The sequence below is a fragment of the Mustela nivalis genome (assembly GCF_964662115.1).
Source record: "Mustela nivalis genome assembly, contig: HAP1_SCAFFOLD_2026, whole genome shotgun sequence".
NCBI lineage: Eukaryota > Metazoa > Chordata > Mammalia > Carnivora > Mustelidae > Mustela > Mustela nivalis.
In genome coordinates this window covers 23,568-41,863 of record NW_028134638.1, presented here as the reverse complement: position 1 = coordinate 41,863, position 18,296 = coordinate 23,568, and the positions used below count along the sequence as shown (strand labels likewise).

At 54.6% G+C, this 18,296-nt stretch overlaps 2 long non-coding RNA genes across 2 annotated transcripts in view; one reads left to right on the top strand and one right to left on the bottom strand.

The window, feature by feature from the left end:
- Positions 1-18,296, bottom strand: part of LOC309858209 — a 60,675-nt gene that overhangs the window by 30,065 nt on the left and 12,314 nt on the right. The window contains exon 2 of the long non-coding RNA XR_014308103.1: positions 11,355-11,935. This is a non-coding gene — a long non-coding RNA (uncharacterized lncRNA). The remainder of the gene's footprint in view (positions 1-11,354; positions 11,936-18,296) is intronic.
- LOC309858207 lies at positions 4,288-6,216 on the top strand. The gene is made up of 4 exons (XR_014308102.1): positions 4,288-4,641; positions 5,281-5,313; positions 5,695-5,816; positions 5,995-6,216. It is a non-coding gene; the product is annotated as an uncharacterized lncRNA (long non-coding RNA).

The following is an 18,296-nucleotide window of genomic DNA, read 5'->3' as shown; positions in this document are numbered from 1 at the left end:
GTGACCTACTCTAGGGATGAATGGATCCACCTCTCTTGGGACCACGAGGATGCACTCTACGATCAAGGAAGAACAGGATAGGTCTTTGGGTGCCAGAGGAGGTCCTGCTGCCTCCACAGAGCAGGGTGGGAGGCGACAGGGGATGTTGCTGGCGAGGGATGTTCAGAACCATGGATCTCCCAGGACTCTCGATTTCCATGGGAGAGCTTAGTGGGGCAGCTTCCTCTGAAGAGGCCAAAGAGTCCGAGAGAGGTGTGGACGGGATGCCAAGCACTCTGGGAAGCAGAGCCCATTGTGGGCTGAGTTGGTGCCTACAACAGCCATCCCTTGGATGGTCCATTCTTGCTCCGCCTGCCCCTATCCATATCCACCTCCGCTGACCACCACAAGTGGGGCCAAGGACAGAAAGGGTGGGGACCGGACCACTCACCCGTCGGCCTCCAACCAAAGCCCAGACACTGGTCTGCAGGGAGGATGCATGACTGAGGGGCCAAAGGACAGACCTATGGGAGGTCCCTCCCTCATCCCACGTGGTCAGCAGTCAGCAAGGACAGCTCCAGAGGGGTTGCAAGTGGGCTGGCGCCATTCTGTGGGGCCCACACCGAAAGGATGGTGCTGTGGGAGTAGCGTGGAAAAGGAAGGGAAGGCCAGGTCTCTGACTCTGCCCCACATTTGACTTTCCCCAGCACTCTGTGTCCCATCTTGGGAACCTGGCCTGAGCAGACACGGCAGGATATCGGGCAGTCCCTGCACACTGCCCATGTGGAGGTCAAGGGGGCCTATGTGCACGTCACGTGGCATGACCGGGACCTAAACACCCATGCCCCCGTTCCGCTGAGGCAGCGGGAACTTCTGCAGCTCACAGAGGCTGAGGCGGAGGGTAAGGGGCATTGCAAGCTGGGAAGGCCATCTGGGATGGGGCTCATGGGCTGGGTATTCCTTGAAAGGCCATGGGATCCGTCCTGTTCAGGGAAAGGCACATGGAGTGTCAGTGATGTGGCTGAATCGTTCCCCTTACTCCCACCCCCGTGTCCGCTATGCGACGCGTTCTAGCAGCTGAGCCGGCCAAAGAGCCTCCCATGGAGCGAGAGGCAACCCTGGCTCTGCATCAGCCATCACCTTCAGGGTCCGAGCCAGCCTCCCCTCCACCGGCTGCTCCAGAACTGGAACAGGGGCTCCTAGGTTACGGATGGTCGCCGGGTCCTGAGGCACAGACGGCTGGGCCATCGGCTTGCCTGGGAGTTTGCACGCCAGCTGTCGCAGGTGCCACTGAGCCCACTCCAGCCGCAGAGGCATCCTGCCAACCCAAGAAGCGGCTCAAAGAGAAGGAGCCTGACCTCCTGGACTTCCCTCCCAAGCTGGTGGCAGAGCAGCTCACCTACATGGATGCGGTGAGCAGCTGGGCCCCCAGGGTAGGAGGGCAGGGCCGGCTTTTCTTCTGCTCTCCGCTGCCCTATACCGGCTTTTCCCTGATGTGGACTCCTAGGATATAGGGCCAGATCTCAGCTGCAGCCCTAACCGACCGGGGAAACCCATCAGGGTTTTTAGACCTGAGCTTTCACTGTCCAGCTGCGGACTGTGGAGACAGGCACTGAGAAGGACTGAGGCAGAGGTACCACGCAGATGCAATGACTCAGAAGCGAGAGCCCGTAAATGGGAAGGCTCTGGTCCCCCGCGGGGAGGAGGGCAGCTCCCTGTGTGCAATCCCGTCCATGGGTCGCCCACCCATCTGCCTGGGAGCCTGAGCACCATCAACCTGGCTTAGGCATCTGATGCGTCCTGAAGGACAGGCTAGACACGGAAAGCCATGCTTTCAGCCACCAGGTGACAATGGGCACCTGTAAGGAGACAGGGACCGCAGGGATGAGCATTTGGAGGAGGAGATGCCCCCTTGGGAGCACCACCTGGTGCGGCCCCCTGGACATGGAATGATCAGGGTGCACACGCCTTCCTCCCTTCCCTTGCCTCTCTTGGCTCCTGGGGCATCCCGCACTGGCTTCCCTCGGAGAAGAAGAGGGGCATGAAATGCAGGCTCTCTAAGCAGGCTCCGGCCACATTCGCAGCCTCCTGAGCTCCAGCTCTGACCTGGGACCCCTCCCGAGGACATGAGTCTTGCATGGGCGAACATGTGTGGGGCTCAACACACCTCCCCCTGTCCCCTAGGAGCTGTTCAAGAAGGTGGTGCCCCATCAGTGCCTGGGCTCCGTCTGGTCCCGGAGGAACAGGCCTGGCAATGAGCACCTGGCACCCACAGTCCGGGCCACCATCGCCCACTTCAATGCTGTGGCCAGCTGCATCGTCACCACGTGCCTTGGCGACCCAAGCATGACAGCCCGGGACAGGGCCGTGGTGGTGGGCCACTGGATCCGGGTGGCCAAGGTATGCTGTGGGAGGCCCAGCTCCCTGAGGCTCGCCTGAGCCTCGGGAACTGCTCTTCTGTCTCGCTCCCTTCTCAGGGCTGAAGGCCCTGCTCTAAGGCCTGTGGTCCCTAGGCTCTTCCTCCCGGGGGCATGGCCCAACGTTGGGACGCTCAGTTCCCACGTGACGCCTCCTTTGCAGTGAGGGAAAATCCTCCCTCTCGCCAGCAGTGTTCCTCTTTAGGGCTGACCTGTGCCCTTCTGCAGCTCCCTGGACATCAGCTTCACCCGTGGGGGAGCCCTAAACCGAGGGGGGCACTAAAGCTCTCGAGCATCTGGGGCTCCTGCTCTCCCACTGACAGCTCCTTCTCCTCCCTCCCCCAGGCCTGTCAGATCCTAGGGAACTACTCCTCCCTGCGTGCCATCCTGGCGGCTCTGCAGAGTGCCTCCATCCACCGCCTGCAGAGGACATGGGACAACGTCTCCAGGTGAGGAGGCTTCTCTGCAGGAGGGGCCAGGATGGAGGCGGGATCTCCCACAGGCCTGTCCTTTGCCCCCCTCAGTCAGCTTGGACCTCCTGGGAGGCAGCAAACCCTGACCAAAGGACCTGGGCCCGGGGCTGCTCCTCTCAGCCTTCCTGGGGAACAGGCCACCAGGCCTCCTGCTTGAGAAATCCAATGTCCTCCATGCCCCACCCTGGCCTCAGCTGAATTCCATATTTCCACGTGGTGACTTGGCAGCCACTGAAGTCTCTGCCCATGGTTCAGCCAGAACCCCACCCAAACCGAGCTGTTCAATTAAGCTGGGAAGGGACGCCCAGGGGGACGCCCAGGAGAACGCCCTCCCATGTCCTACGAAGACCCCAGTGCTCAGAGCAGCCCAGAGCAAACCCTCAGCCAGCCCCGTGGACATGCGGGGCTGCTCCAAGAAAAGGGACTCGCACTCTACCCTGCCACGTTAGGACTCCCCTGAGCCTAACTTCTTTCCCTCTCTTCAGGAAGAGCTTCCGAACATTCCAACAGCTCTGCACAGAAGGCAACCCCCAGGGCAGGGAACTACTCATCAAGGTAGCACGGGAGGTGCAGGGCTCCAAGGACAGGAGAGGGGTGGGAGGAGGCGTGATCCTGTGTGGATGAAGTAGGGAATGGCCTGAAGCATTCCTCGGGGAGCAGAAGCCTTTGGCAGGAATGTGCTGACAGCCTGGGCTGAAGATTCCCCCTGGGGCTGGGACAAGCGGGTGCTGCCCATCCAGACTCCCTAGGCTAGATTTCAGGTCTCTCTGTGTCCATCCATCGAGAAGGTCCACATGGGGGCCCACATGAACGCGGACAGCCCAGAGGACAGGCCCCTGCTCACAGATGGGGTGGGGATGGGTTGTGGGCCACAAAAATGATGATCCTAAGAGGATCCTGAGTGCTCAGGAGACCGCAGGAGGTAGGTGGAGTTCCCCCTTCTGCCCATGGGAAAACAGGCTCAGGGAGGCCAGGCTCCAAGCTCCAGGTCCCCCATGGACTGAATGGGGGAGCTGAGATTGTTCTAGAAGGACTCGTGGCATGCTTCAGGGGAATGGAGCGTCAGTATCAGCAGACGTAGGTCGGACGTCTAGGGTCTGCAGTCCAAGACGGTGGGCGCAAGGGGACTGAGGCTATTCTGCTCTCAAGGATCTTGTCCTTGGCCCTCTAGAAGCGGCCCTCGAACAAACTGGCCAGCCTGGTGAGGCAGCTGCAGAGAGCGCGGAAGGGGCTGCCCAAGAAGGTGAGTGTGCCTGAGGGACAGGGCCTCCAAGGCCAGGGGAGAGGGGCTCCTCCCTGAGGGCTAGAAGCGTCCAGATCAGGACAGGTGGGACCTGCCACTCCAGCTCCACCTCCTGCCTGCCGCCACAGTTGCTCAATGTCTTCTTTCCTGGGGACCAGGAGGAAGGAGTCTAGCAGGCTGGGTAGAGAATGGATTTGGGGCTGGGGAGGGGCCCGGGGCTCCATAGCCAGGGGGTTTTTTGAATTTCAAAAAGCAGGCCCTGGAGGGGATTAGGAGGAGTCTGATGTTCTGGGAGGGTGAGGGGAAAGCGAATCCAGGGGAAGCAACTAAGGGTCCTAGGCCCTTTTCCATGTGGGAAAGTGGGGTGGGCCAGGACGCTGAAGTCTTTTCGGGGAGGGCCCCTGTGGGCACCAGACAGCAGGGACTCATCCCAAACCTACCCCTCATGACACAGGGTGTCGTCCCATACCTTGGCACTTTCCTCTCCGACCTGGTGGTGCTTGATACAGCAATGGAGGACTACCTGGAGGTGGGTGAGCCTGAGGATTGTGGAGGAGGGACCAGAGTCCTGAGGACAGGGAGCAGAGAGTCCCCGGACTGAGCCCTGAGCTCTGAGTCCTTCGGAGACCTCCCTTCCCCACAGCCTCACAGCCGCCCCTAAGAACTGGCATCTCTTGCCCATCTCAGTGCTGAGGGAAGGGAGTCTGCGCCCATCTCAGTGCTGAGGGAAGGGAGTCTGCACCCAGACGGGTGGCCCAAGACTGGGGAAGCACCAGCGCATCCTGAAGGTGAAGCTGCATGCGCTCTGTGTGCATGGGCTGCAGCCTCTCCCTCAGACCTTGCCTGTCGGGGACAGTGAAGTCAGGACCCTGCACATCAGCCACACTTCAGGAGCCCAGCAGATCCTGCCTGCCTGAGGCGTCTGCCGCTCCCTTCAGTCACCACAGAGTGTTGTGCTGCAGGGTGCTGACCGGGAGCCCTTTCAGCATCCCCCAGTCTTCCTTCCTCTGGACCCCAGGGCTTGCCCTAACCCCAGTCTCATTGTGTGTGTGGCTTGGCGGCCCACTCCGGGGTCCTGGCCTACGCGCAGCCTCAGAACGGGTGGGTGTAAGGTGCTAGGACTGACCGGGGGCCTCTTTCTGAAGGACAATGGTTGTCTACTTTCCAGGGCAATGAGATCAACCACCGCAAAAAGAATAAGGTGAGCATACGTAGCCCTGGCTGTAGGGAAGGGCAGGCAGACCCTATCAGAGACGCCCCTGGGAAGAACATTGCTTGGCTCCATCCACTCCCCTCCATCTCCCATTTCCTGGGACAGGTTGCTAAGAATGAAGTGCAAGACCCATCGAGTCAGTCAGTAGGGATCCACAAGGGCATCAAGGAGAACTTCCCTTGATGGAGGAGGGGCTAATTCTACTAGCCTCTGAGAACAGTTTGGGACCAGACGAAGTTGCATGCAGGAGGGTGGTCATGTGTGCCAAGACCCAGGACCCGACCCCTGTCCCGCTGCTCGGCCCTCACCTGGCCCTGTAGCTTCCCCACCCAGGCTCAGGGTGCATCCTGTGCCTCTGTCCCGGCCCAGGAATACCGAGTCCTCACGGACATCATGCTGCTCCAGGCGGCGGCAGAGAATTACTGCCTAGAGCCCCAGCATCCATTCACGGCCTGGTTCTGGGCTGTGGAGCGGCTCAGCGAGGAGGACAGGTGAGGCCCACTCAGGAGCTGGGTCAGGCGACGTCGGGGTGGACTCTTTCTGCTGGCCCCGCCTGGGATCCTCCTTCTAGGGCTCCCTGGGCAGCCAGACACCAGCTGTGGGAAAACCCTGGGAGGGACTCCTGAATGCCAGCTGCTGCTCAACTCACAGGTGTCCCTCTGTCCTTAGCTACAACCTGTCATGCCAGCTGGAGCCGCGGTCCTAGCTGGCCAGCAGAACACAAGCACCAGGACCACTGGCTACAGCCACCATCAGACCTGAACCCATGCACACTGGCTGAGCCAAGGATTGCCCCTCGGCCCCTGGGCTACTTGTGGTGCACGAGCCCCATCCGCTGCTCAACACCCCTTCCTCTCCCCTACAGAATTACTTGTTCTGGAAGGGGCAATATTGAATATAATTAAAGGGTTGTTATTTAACCACAACCACCACCACCACAACAACAAAAAGGAATGAGAACCCTTGGGATTAAAGTTTTCTTACCCAAATAATAATAGTAGTAGTAGTAGTAGTAGTAATAATAATAATAATAATAATAATAATAATAATAAAGGTTTTTATTTTCTCCTCTACCTGCCCACGTGTGCGTTTGGTTCTTTTATTTCCTACGGTAATGTACAACGTGTACAGACTCTCTTCTTCATTCCTGAACCCAGAAATCTTACAGAGTCAGCAGCTATTCAATGGGGCAGAAAGGAGAGGAGCCAGCCCTCCTCACTTCTGGTGGCACTACTCATTACTGGTGGCACCTCCCAATGCCGTTTCCTCAGAGGACAGGTTCATTTCTGTGTCAGGCATCTGGGCAAACAGCAGACACAGCCCTCAGGACCCCTGAGATGGAGACGTTGCAGGTCCTTCCCCAGGAAGGCAACAAACCCTGACCAGGCGAGTCCTGGAGAGTTCCTTCCCCTCCCCAGAACTATGTGCTGCCCAGGAGAGGGGCTGCTACTCTACCCTCTAAAGCAAGGAGGACGATGTCTCGCTTCCTTGGGGATATGCTACGTGTGCGTGTGTTTGTGCGGGTTTGGACCCAGTATTTGGGACTGACGGTTGTCGAGTTCAGTCTCCTGAATTGCATCAGCACGATGTAGGGAAAACACATGCAAAGAGATTCAACCCTGCCTGTGGAAGCTCCAAAATCTGAGGAAGATATTTTGTAAATGGAAGAAGGGCAGGCAGGACGTCCCGTCCTCAGTTTCCCTAGAGGCTCTCCAGGTTCACCCTTTACCAAGACTGGAATCCCCCTGGGATCCTTATCCAGGATCTCTGGATTCCTTTTCCCTGCTTCTTTTGGGTGAGGCTGGAGAAAAACGAAAGAAACTGGGAGGTGTCTCTGGCTCTATTCACGTCTATGCTGACCTAGGAGCTAGGATGTCCAGCCATCCTGCATTTCCTTACGCAGTTCTTGGCAAGGCCGTGGGGCCCTTCAGGCCCCTGACCCTCTTGGTCAGGTCCATGGTAGCCACTGCTCCCTGGCTGGGGCCTGATGGAGCAGAGATTGGTTCTCCCTTGCCAGGATAAAGGTTCAGATCCTTGACCAGAGAAACCCCACACTCTCCTGGCTGGCCAAGGGCACTGTCAGGTCCAGGTGGTTCTGAAGTCCCTGGTCTCCATCATCCACCAGGTGACACACCCATGTTCCACTCACTTGTCTGAAATGGGGAACTCGCCTGACGCGGTAGACCAACACACACATGGAATGTGAGCAGGGGAGAAGCGTCTATCATGCAAATGGATGCGAAACGAAGCAAGGGTAGGAATCCTTCTCTCCAGACACAACAGACTCTGAACCAAAGGGGGGAGGTACGAAGCCACAGAGAAGGACACTACTTCCTCGCAAGGGAGGCCATGTAATAGGAGAGAACATCTCGAAATATGTAGACACGCACCATGGGAGCACCCAAAGGCATCCAACAGTGCATAACAAACATAAAGTCACCTTTGACAGCCGTACCATGCAGTGGGGGACTCTAACACCCCACATCTGCTAATGGACACAGGATCCAAACTGACAATCAACAGGGAATCTATGGCTTTGAGGGATGCACCCGTTTCAACACGTAGATGCAGAACCTTCCACCCTGAAACCGCAGCATCCGCAGTGCTGGATTTCCAGTGCACATGGAACATTCTCCAGAGTAGATCACACGTTAGGGCACAACCCAAGTCTCAACAAACTCCAAAAGATGGATATCATCCCACGCATCTTTTCTCAGCACGATGCTACGGAACGCCAAATGAACCCTAAGAGCAACCCTGGAGAGACCACGAATCCATGGAAGTTCAATTACATGCTACCCAACCAGCACTGGGTCAACCCGGAATCCAAAGAGGATGTCCAAAATTACATGGAAGCAAAAGGACACGCCAAGGGTCCCCAACCTTGCAGATACAGCGCCAGGGAATCTAAGAAGACAGGATCCAGCACCACAAGAAAAATCCCCAATACCATCAGCTGACACATAAGGACCTAGCCAAAGCACAACACAGAGCTCCTGAGCAGTCGCTCAGCCTGGGCGAGTTGGAGCTCCTGCTGTTGGGTGCAGGCTTAGCTTCCATCTCGACTCTAAGTCCCAGCCTGGGGGGTGTTCTTTCCTTTCTCCCAGGACCATCCCCACCAGGGCCACTGGGGAATCAACCCTTCAGGGGGTTCTCGGCAGAGAGAAATGGCCCAAAGGGCCCAGGAAACAACCACCCCTTCCCCACTGGTGGATCAAGGTGGCCCATTAGCGCTCCCTCTGTGGAACATTCCACAGTGCTTTTGGGGGGACGACCCTCTCAGGCTCTGATGCCCAGGGTTTCTCGGCAAAGGGCAGATTCCGACTGAGTACCCCTGGGAGGGACCTGACACTCTGCACTTCCAGCATGCTCGCAGCTAATGCCCCGGCCACCTGTCCCCGGAGCACACGGAGAGACAACTTGCCAGCGGACCAGTGGACAAAACGTCCTCTCTTTCACCACCAGGAAGAGATCGATGCGCAACCGTCTGGCAGCCACAAAGAGGTGTTTGATTGTCAGGAAGATCAACAGCCAGGCAGGGCTTGGTCCACCCCCACAGGCCTCTCCTCCTCTTCTCCTCCAGAGTATAGGGAGGCAGGATGGCAGGAAAGACAGTTTGTTCAGTGGAAGCGAAATCCTGAGCTTGAGTCCCTTTCTCCCTAGTAGCCTGGGCACTCCTACGCTGCTTCCACTGTGGCCTCTGTGCAAGGCCATTCGAAACACCAGTGCTGGCTTGCGAAGTTCCGGGATACTGGGCAGAAAGCGATGGAACACAAGAGAGTCCCAGGGAAGTGACAACGGGTTTGGTCATGAAAGCTTGAAGCTGTCAAAGACCATCTCTTGCCCTATGTTCCCTTGGTCAGAAACCTTTCAGCAACCGCTCAGAGGAGAGACAGGCAGGTACAGAGCAGGGATGGGGAACCCTGGGAGCCACTGTGGACCGAACCGTGGGTGTTTTGTTAACATGGGCTTTGATTCATGTGTGACTTTTCAGAAACAGAAAAGAATAAAGGGAATCAGGAAACAGAGGCAATCAAAAACACCGGCTCAAATATAGGGAACATACTGTTGGGAACCAGGTGGGCGGATGGGTGGAAGAGGGGGTGGGGATTAAGAAGACACTTACTGTGCTGAGCACCGAGTCACATACAGAATTCCTGAATCCCTACTCTTCAACTGAAACGACGAAAATACTGTACGTCCATTAGACTGTATTTTCAAAATTGTCTTTGAAAGGTGGGTATTAGGAGACCAAAATGAGATTACGCTCTGAGAGTTTCCCAATCAGGTCTCCTCAGGCTGTACGTGAATGCACCTTAAAGATCAGTGAAAGAGCCCAAAGACAAAAGTGACATCTGTTGATATGGAAAGGCCAGTGCCCACCTCTGTGATCACAGAAAACACACACCTTCCTATGATATTGGCTGTCGTAAAAGCATTTCACCGACGTCCCCTTGGAGCTACGCTCCTCTGGTATTTCCATTCTCCTTGGTTGTGTGTCCTCATGGAGTAGTTGAAGGGAATATTGCTACCCCGTGTTTGGTGGACTAAACCAAAGCTGGCTATTTCTAGCCCCTGGAAGACTGAGCTAAAGGGCCTTCTGGAAAACATTGCACAACTGGATCTCTCATCGTCTTCCAGAGAAGGAAAGGGAGGCCCCAAAGGGCACCAGTGGAACAGGAACACAGAGGAGGTTCTCCTGACACCAGCATCAGGATCCCAACTCCCTGAGCAAGAATGAAGAACCCCCGTCCCCCCACACACAATGGACACATATCACTGGAATGGGTCAGTTCCCAGGAAAAGCGAAATGCGGCCAAACATGGAAAGGTACACAATAACCTCACTGAAAGAAAGCCCACTGGGATCCCCTGCCCTGGGTCTTAAGTTCCACCTATGCATGAAGCCATTTGATAATCACAGGGGAAGGGAGGGAAAACTGAATGGGAAGCCACCAGAGAGGGAGAAAAACGATGCGAGGCTCTTCTCTAAGAAACAAGCAGAGGAGCCTAACAAATAGCAGGGAGCACATGGGGAGTTAGAGAGGAGAAGGGAGTTAGGGAAAACTGGAAGGGGAGGTGAACCTTGAGAGACTATAGACTCTGGAAAACAATCTGAGGGTTTTGAAGGGGCGGGGGCGTGGGAGGTCGGGGTACCAGGTGGTGGGTATTATAGAGGGCACGGATTGCACGGAGCACTGGGGGTGGTGCAAAAATAATGAATACTGTTATCCTGAAAATAAAGAAAAATTAAATTAAAAAAAAAAGCAAAGAAACAAGCAGAGGGTTGCTGGAGGGGAGGTGGGTGCGGGTATGGGACAATTCGGGCAGGAGCATAAAGGAGGGCATGCGATGGGATGAGCACTGGGGGTGAAACGCAACTGATGAACAGCTGGGCACTACTACCTCGGAAGCTGATGAGGAACTGTACGGTGGCTTACTGACTTTCCACAACAACAACAAAATACAATCCAAGGTTCTGTGTTTCCTTGATTTTCAAAGTGGAAAATACGGGATGATTTCTTTTCTTCCCTCAAGCAAGGAAATGACATAGCCTATTCACGAAAAGGCAATGCTCAGGACATTCTACCCCTTTCAGCCCTAAAGAAGTTTTTCAAACAGGCTTTCACCAGTTGCAGTCCTCATGCCCTTCTAGTCATTTCGGAGCACTCTTGACAGGGGGCAAACCCTTTTTTTCTTCAAGGTGACTCACCCCAAGCAGGTAATATCCCTATGTGCCACAGGAGTGACTACAGGTGCGCCCCCCCCCCCAACCTTTCCAAGGGCCTCACTACAAGTTTTCCAGAAAGGTGGCATGAATAGTACTGGCTGGAAGGTGGATGCTGCATGACATCCATCCCTTTGTTCACTTGAGGGATGACTAGGGGCAAAGTCTCCATCTCAGTCGTGGACGTGCCAGAGCTCTCCAGCTCCCCTTCAGACACGGCCCTGCCCTCTCTCCCATAGAAGAACCTGCAGAACTACGTGACCATGAACTGGGAACACACAACAAGGGTACAAAGGTCTTACCTGAATTCAGCTCAGCATGGCAATGACAGACTGGTCCCTCTTGGAGGTTGTTCCCAGTGTCCTTGAGGCATTCGAACCCCTTCTTGGCGGCTGACTCCAGACAGTGGCTCACCTGTCACAGTGGCTCATGATAGAGGGATGAGAAGTTCCTCGGAGACAGGTGTCACCACACCACTATCATCACCCTTTGTCGTGGAATAAATCTATGTCCCTCGTCGGATTAAGAAACCCTTCAAACAGGACTGGAGCAGGTGGCAATAAAAGGCTCCCTTTGAAGAAGGGCTGAGCTTGGGGACATGTCCAGTCCTATGTCTCACTGCTGCCATCACCACACACAGTGGTGCCCCAAATGGGCAGGGTACCATTTCCAGTACACGGCTCCTGCTCGCCCAAGGTACCTATTCCTATCATCGCGCCATCGCATCTGGTCAGGACCCCAGCATTAGGCCTGTGCGTCTCCAGTTCCTGCTGCTGCCTGCCTCCACCAGCGATCCTGTTTCCTCTCTGAATTCCGAGCGCCGCAGCATCCATCTTCCTCACCTTCACAAAACAGGATTGTGCAATGATTTCATGGATACGACCTGCAAGGCACAGGATGGAAAAGAAAAGGAAACTCACACCCTGGACATTCAGGATACTTAAAATCTTTGTGACTTGAATGACGTTATCAACCAAGGGAAAGCACAGTCCAGAAGTCGGGAAAGCATGTTTGCAAACCATGGATCTGGCAGGTTCTCAATATCCACAATATCTAGAGATCCCAGGAACTCAACAACATCAACAACAAGAGAAAAACAAGTCAAATGTGATGTGTGAATGTACACATGGGCAAGAGACATAACCTCAAAGCTATACGCAAGGAAGGAAATTGCAAGCAATGAGATACCTTTATGAATCCATGAGGTTGGCTCCCCATGGAAAAAGAAAAACAAAACAAAACACAACAAAGCAAAACAAAACAAAACAAAACACTCGGGAGAAAGGAAAAGACCAAGCCATGGCAAAGATAAAGAGAATTAGGAACCTTGCTGATTGGGTGTGGTAGGAATGTTTAAGGGCATGCTTGTGAAATCAGTATGACAGCTCTTCACAAAAATCAACTTGAGTGGGACACCTGGGTGGCTCAGTCTGTTGAGGTCTCAGGATCCTGGGATGGAGTCCCACATCGGGCTTCTTGCTCAGCCGGGAGCCTGCTTCTCCCCTGCCTGCTCTGCCTGCCACTTCTCCTGCTTCTGCATGCCTCTTTCTCACGCTGACAAATGAATAAATAAACCGTTTTTAAAAAATCAACTTTCGCACTACCATGTGTTTTAGTACTTGCCCTTCTGTGCTAGGTACCCACATTCATGAACAGGATAGTATGGTCCTGGAGACTTATCTGAGCACACCTTCTCATGGCAGCATGGTTCCTAAAAGCTAACCCATGAACGCAATCCAAGTATCTGTCCAGGGAGGAACAGATGTTGTATATACAGACGTTGGGATAGTATTCATTCGCTAAAGAGGACAAAAACATTGACATGCGCCACCCCGTGGGCGAACGTTGAGGAGGGTGTGCTAAGTGAGAGGAGTATGCATGAAGATAACCAACTTGGACTCCACTCTTAGGACCTACCTAGAGTGGACTCCGAAGGACAGAAAGTAGAATGGTGTTTGCCAAGGGCTGGAAGGAGGCGCTCGCGGGAAGAGTCTGACGCATGCTAAAGAGCTTTAGATGGACAAGATGCCAAGGAGATGGGAAGGTGGGTTCCAGGGAGCTTGGGACAAAGACATTAATGCTTTTTAAGACATTTAGAATGTACTCCGTGAACTTCATGGACTTCACGACCTAAAAATAAATTGCACTGAAAAGCTGCAAAGATGGAGAAATGAACACAGGACCATTTCATCTGGCCCTTTATACCCTTTCCAGGTAGGTCCTCTCTCAGCCATTCGACTTCTGCCATTTTCCTTGAGACAACATGGAGCCAACAAAATGTCCTTCTGTGCCTACTTCGAGGTTGAAAGACAGAATTGCCCCACCCGGGACAACTTTATGTGAGAAGGTATTTTTCAGAGTTAATTTCTTGAGACCTGTTATTCCTTGATCATGTTTTCAAACAGAACCCAAACTGAACATTCTCCTTCGTCTGCTTGATTTTTCCTTCCCTGATTTTTTCCCCCCACTCAGAACCCATTGTTGATGCAAGGGCTTGGGTGTTCCTATGCCTGTCGTCATCTACTGACTTTAGCTTCTGCTGTTTCCAGTTTTGCTTACGTGTCATTCCTTTACCAAGTCAACTTTCCCGAGGCTCATTATGAATAGTAAAATATTTTCGGCCCCAGTTGGATTGAAAGAACTGACATCGAGCACTGTGCACGTCTCAGCTACACAACACAATGACTTCATGTTCCTAGGCCCTAAAAGGATGACCAGAATAAGCGGCGTCCACAAGGATTCCTGACCATGGGGGTGGGCGCAGGGAGTTCTTGGCCATATTCCTTGGCTGTCTAGGAGTATGTTCCCAGGCGTGGAACTCTGGGATCCTACGGTAGATTGTTGGTTGGGAGCATAGGAGCTAACAAATGCCGGTGAGGACAGGGAGAACAGGGAACCCTTGGACACCATCCGTGGGAATGCACACTGGCACAAGTCACTGTGCAACACAGTATGGAGGGTCCCACAGTCTAGAGATGGACCAACGCACCAAACAGTGCCATGCGAAAGAAAAGAGCAAGCGTTCCGTGAGACAAACGAAGAATACTCTGAAAGAAGGCTGCAGAGTCATTGGAGAGAAAGGCCCGAAAGGCCTCACTGAGGGGGACAGCGCTGAGGACAGAATAAAAACAAGGGAGCTAGTCCCACACAAGTCTGGCTGCCCTGTGTCATGAAGAGGGAAGGCACCTCTGCCTTAGAGCCTCACTACCAGAAGCTGGGTTGGCCAGAGGACATGAAAGAGGCATCCAGTGTGGCTGGAGAGCAACTGGGAGCAGAGCAGAGGGTGGTGAGGAAGGCAGGGACAGGGCCTCAGGCCTGGGAGACAGGTAGCGATCTCTTGTCCCTCTGCAACGGCATTGCCCCAATACCCTGCATCTTCAAATGCATGGACTGAATGCCCCACAGTTGTTGCAGAAGAGGAATGGAGGCACAATTCCGCATGCTTCCTCCACATCACCATACTTGTGAGCCTGTGGTTGTAACTGAGGCTGGACTAGCAGAGGATTTTCCCCAACTTAGCACCCATCATTCGGGGAGCCATTCAACTCAGAATCTGAGTTTCTGGGCGCATGTTGGCCTTGCCACTGCCTCCGATCCTGGCACTGTGAGCCTCGATAGATGGCAGCGCCAACCATCTGGGCATGTTTTTCGCTTCAGATTCCGAGAAGAAAAGGGGAACAAGGGAGAAGTGGACCATGAGCAAAGAAACTAGGAAGTGCGAAACTCCTTGCCTGACATCTAGAGAAACACGAGGCATGCTATTTCATCACGTTGAGTAAGTACATCGCGTGGCTCAGAAGCCACTCGCTAACCACCCAGAGCTTGCAGAGTGATGCCTCCACCACAGGTCAGGATCCCTGGGAGCCACTGTGAAGGCTGCTCCCCTCATATACCAGAACGAGGGAAAGAGGTCTCCTTCTAAAGCTATGTGGGAAACAACTGAACCGTTTCACTACCGAGGATGACAAAGTCTGCATCTTCGTGCATTTCCACCCCATCATGGTGCCCCATTATAATGACGCCAAGAGGGAAAGGGACGGTTCCAAAACGACACAAAGCCGGGACCCAGGCCTCCTCGCAGCGTTCCTCCAGGCCACGTCCCACCCCTTCCTGCAATTCATCTGGCCTTCTATGTGTGCCTCTGATTTCCCGTGACACCGTCGCACACATACCACAAATACGGTCTACATACACCCTAAGATGTCCCAAGGAACTAGATTCTCCCTGGTCCCCACTATGCAGGTTGGGAATGTGGGCACTAGGGGAGACACACAATGACTGAGGACACAGGAGTGGGAAAGGACAGAGAACAAACGTCTGACTTCAGCTCTGTCTCCTGAAAGGGAGGACCTGAGTGCCAATTCCAGAGCATGGTGCCTCTGGCACTTTTGGCTCATTGTGTACAGTCCCGGGGAAGAGAGGTCAAGAGCCAAGTGAAGGGGCTGCAGAGAGGGGGTGACTTTAGGAAGGGCCCCAGGTATTAGAATCCTGAAAGCGTGACCTCATATTCTTCATGATAGGCCCCAACTGAACTTAGAACTCTGGCAACCAGGCACCCACTTTCAAAGGGCAACCTGCTCTCCAGCACACTTGAGTGGAGACCTTCGACAGAACACCATGTTCAGTTGTTGTCTTCCTACTTCCAGGGGTGCTGGGCCCACAGGAGCCCAGAGCCAGAGACATGACTGCAGTTGCAGACAGTGCTTCAGCCCTCTTTTCCGAAGCTTCTGGTCATGGGGCCGGAGACACCAACAGGTAACACAAGGCAGCTCGGGGCAGCCCACTGGAGAGTGGGCAACAACTGTGGTCCCACCTCAGCGGGCACACACCACTGTCCCTTACTGTGTGGGAGCGCATCTCTCTCTCTCTCTCTCTCTCTCTCTCTCTCTCTCCCTGTTTGTGTGTGTGTGTGTGTGTGTGTGTGTGTGTGTGTGTGTGTGTGTGTTTGTAGAAGTGGGGACAGGGGATGAGGGATATGCCCTTCCTGGGCAGAAGCAAGCTGCCTGGTGTTGGAGGCTGGACCCATCTGTCATGTTCATACCCCAGGTCATAGCAGGCTGGATGAAAAGGGGAGGGTGACACAATGATAAGGCTCATGGTAGTCATGAGCCTTAGAGTGTCCTCTGGCTACGTCCTTGCTCAATGTCTTTTCAGCCATCCCTCTTAGCCTGAACTGGAGAACACGATGTCTAGTGGGGGTGTCCCCTGGTGGCAATGTTCCGGGAGGCTGCTAATGGCTCTTGGCCCTGTGTCTATGGGGCACTGCCTTTTCAGAGCTGCACCCCAGAGACTGTGAATGAGCTGGCTGGGGACTTCAACGACTCCAACTCGCTGGACAAGGGTCAGGTGTCCCAGGCCACCCAGGATCAGTGCTGCTCTGAGGTGAGAATAGGAAGAAGCTCCTCCACACCCAGGGCCCCCATGCAACGATGGGGACAAACCTGGGGCCTTCCCAGAGTGTTTCCACTTGACTATTCCACCGGCCCCACCCCAGAGTAACCCACACCTCCGCACATATGCCACACCTATGGGTAAGTAAGGGAGGAAGACACTCTTCACCTACGTGGGACTGGTAGAGAATAGAGTGAATGCTTTCCGTGGCATGGGGGGAAGTTGTTTTGATTTCTTTCCTCTGGCCTTGTGTTGCTTTTCACAAAGCCATGAGTATCTTGGCCTTTTCCCACGGGTTTTACGATTTTCCCTACTCATGCCAGCTAACAAGTGGAGAACCCAGCTGGGTTCTGGAGAACTGGCCCACGCCCTTCTAAATCCTCATACCAGATAGGGTGATTGAACCTACAAAAGGGCCGGTGGGATCAAGCCATTCTACAGGTCTTTCTGGAATGTATCAACTCTCAGAACACATCGAATCCTAGGAGGTCCACCAGCTCACAGGCTCTTTCCCTCTAGGTCCTCACAGTCCCCCTTTCTAAAGGACGTGGTCTGCTACAGTGACTCGGTCTAGCATTGCTGCTGGAACTTGACGTGACTCAAACTGCTTGCCATTCCAGCAATGCTGCAAGGAAAGGGCACCTCAAGGGTCCTCACAGATGATTTGGGTCACTCCATCTGCCAGACCGTAGACCCAAAGATTGGGTGGAAGGCCTCCGATGCCTCCTGGCCCAGGTAGCTGGCTCTGGCATGAGCTGCTGCAAGGCTTCAGCTACTCCATCTCCCTTGACAAGCAGCAGGGACCTCAGGCCACCAACAACATCCAGTCCTGGTCTGGGGTGAGAACGGGCCCAGGTTCATGGCCAGTCTCAGGACCCAGAGATGACCGGGGCCAGCCCACAGCCCAGACTAGACACAACTGGCTGCCCTGGGGCCTGCCAAGGAAGGTGGTTTCCCCCTGAACCTTTCTGCCCCTGACAGCAACAGGCCAAACCGCATCAGCATAGGCGAAATGCCATGTAGCCCATGCTTTGGACAGATCTCAGACCCAACGCGGATGACCTTGAGCAGGCTTGGAGATTCTCAACCTCTCTTTTCTCCTCTCAACAGTAGGGCTCCTTCCTCATGACTCCATGGCATACACATACAGATCTTCATACGGGCTAGGAAGAGACAGACAGGCTATTGCTGTCCAGCGAACCACACATGTTGAAGTCACCAGTACATTTAAGCCTAGATGGGTCCTTTGGAGGTTGGTTTTAGGTTTTCAGCCAAGAACCTTTTTTCTGGGTGGGCACACAAGTCCCTCGTCGTCTTGCCCAAGTTCCCAAAGGGATGGGAGGATGCAGTCTGAGCTCCAGACCCTGCTCTTCCTGGGGCTTCACGGCGTTGAAGCTGACTATGTTGCTCCCCACCCCGCCCCCTTGTCTGCCTGCTGGAAAAGGCATCATCCCTGTCCCCGGACGAGGCCTGCACGATGCTGGAGCTCAAACAAGGCACAGTGCAGAGATGGAGACATTCCCTGCTGCTATCCTTCCCGGATAGAAGCCTCTCAATCGTCACCACCATGTTCTCCATCTATCAGATGTTCCCGTCAGCCCGGCAGGTCCGGGATCACCAGTTCCCTCGGTGAGTGCCCACCTCATAGCCAGCACAAGGGGGAGCCTTCCGTCTACTAGTTGTAGGACTTGGGAATGTCACTGCACCTCTCTGACTTTCCCTCTCCTGTCCGGAAAAGTGGAGGTGCTAAGAGGATGAACCTCGTAGGGCGACTGCAGGGAGTCATGGGAGGAAACATGGCACGCGCCTCTCTGGGGCCCGGCTCTGCAGAAAGGGCTGCTGGACATGCTGGG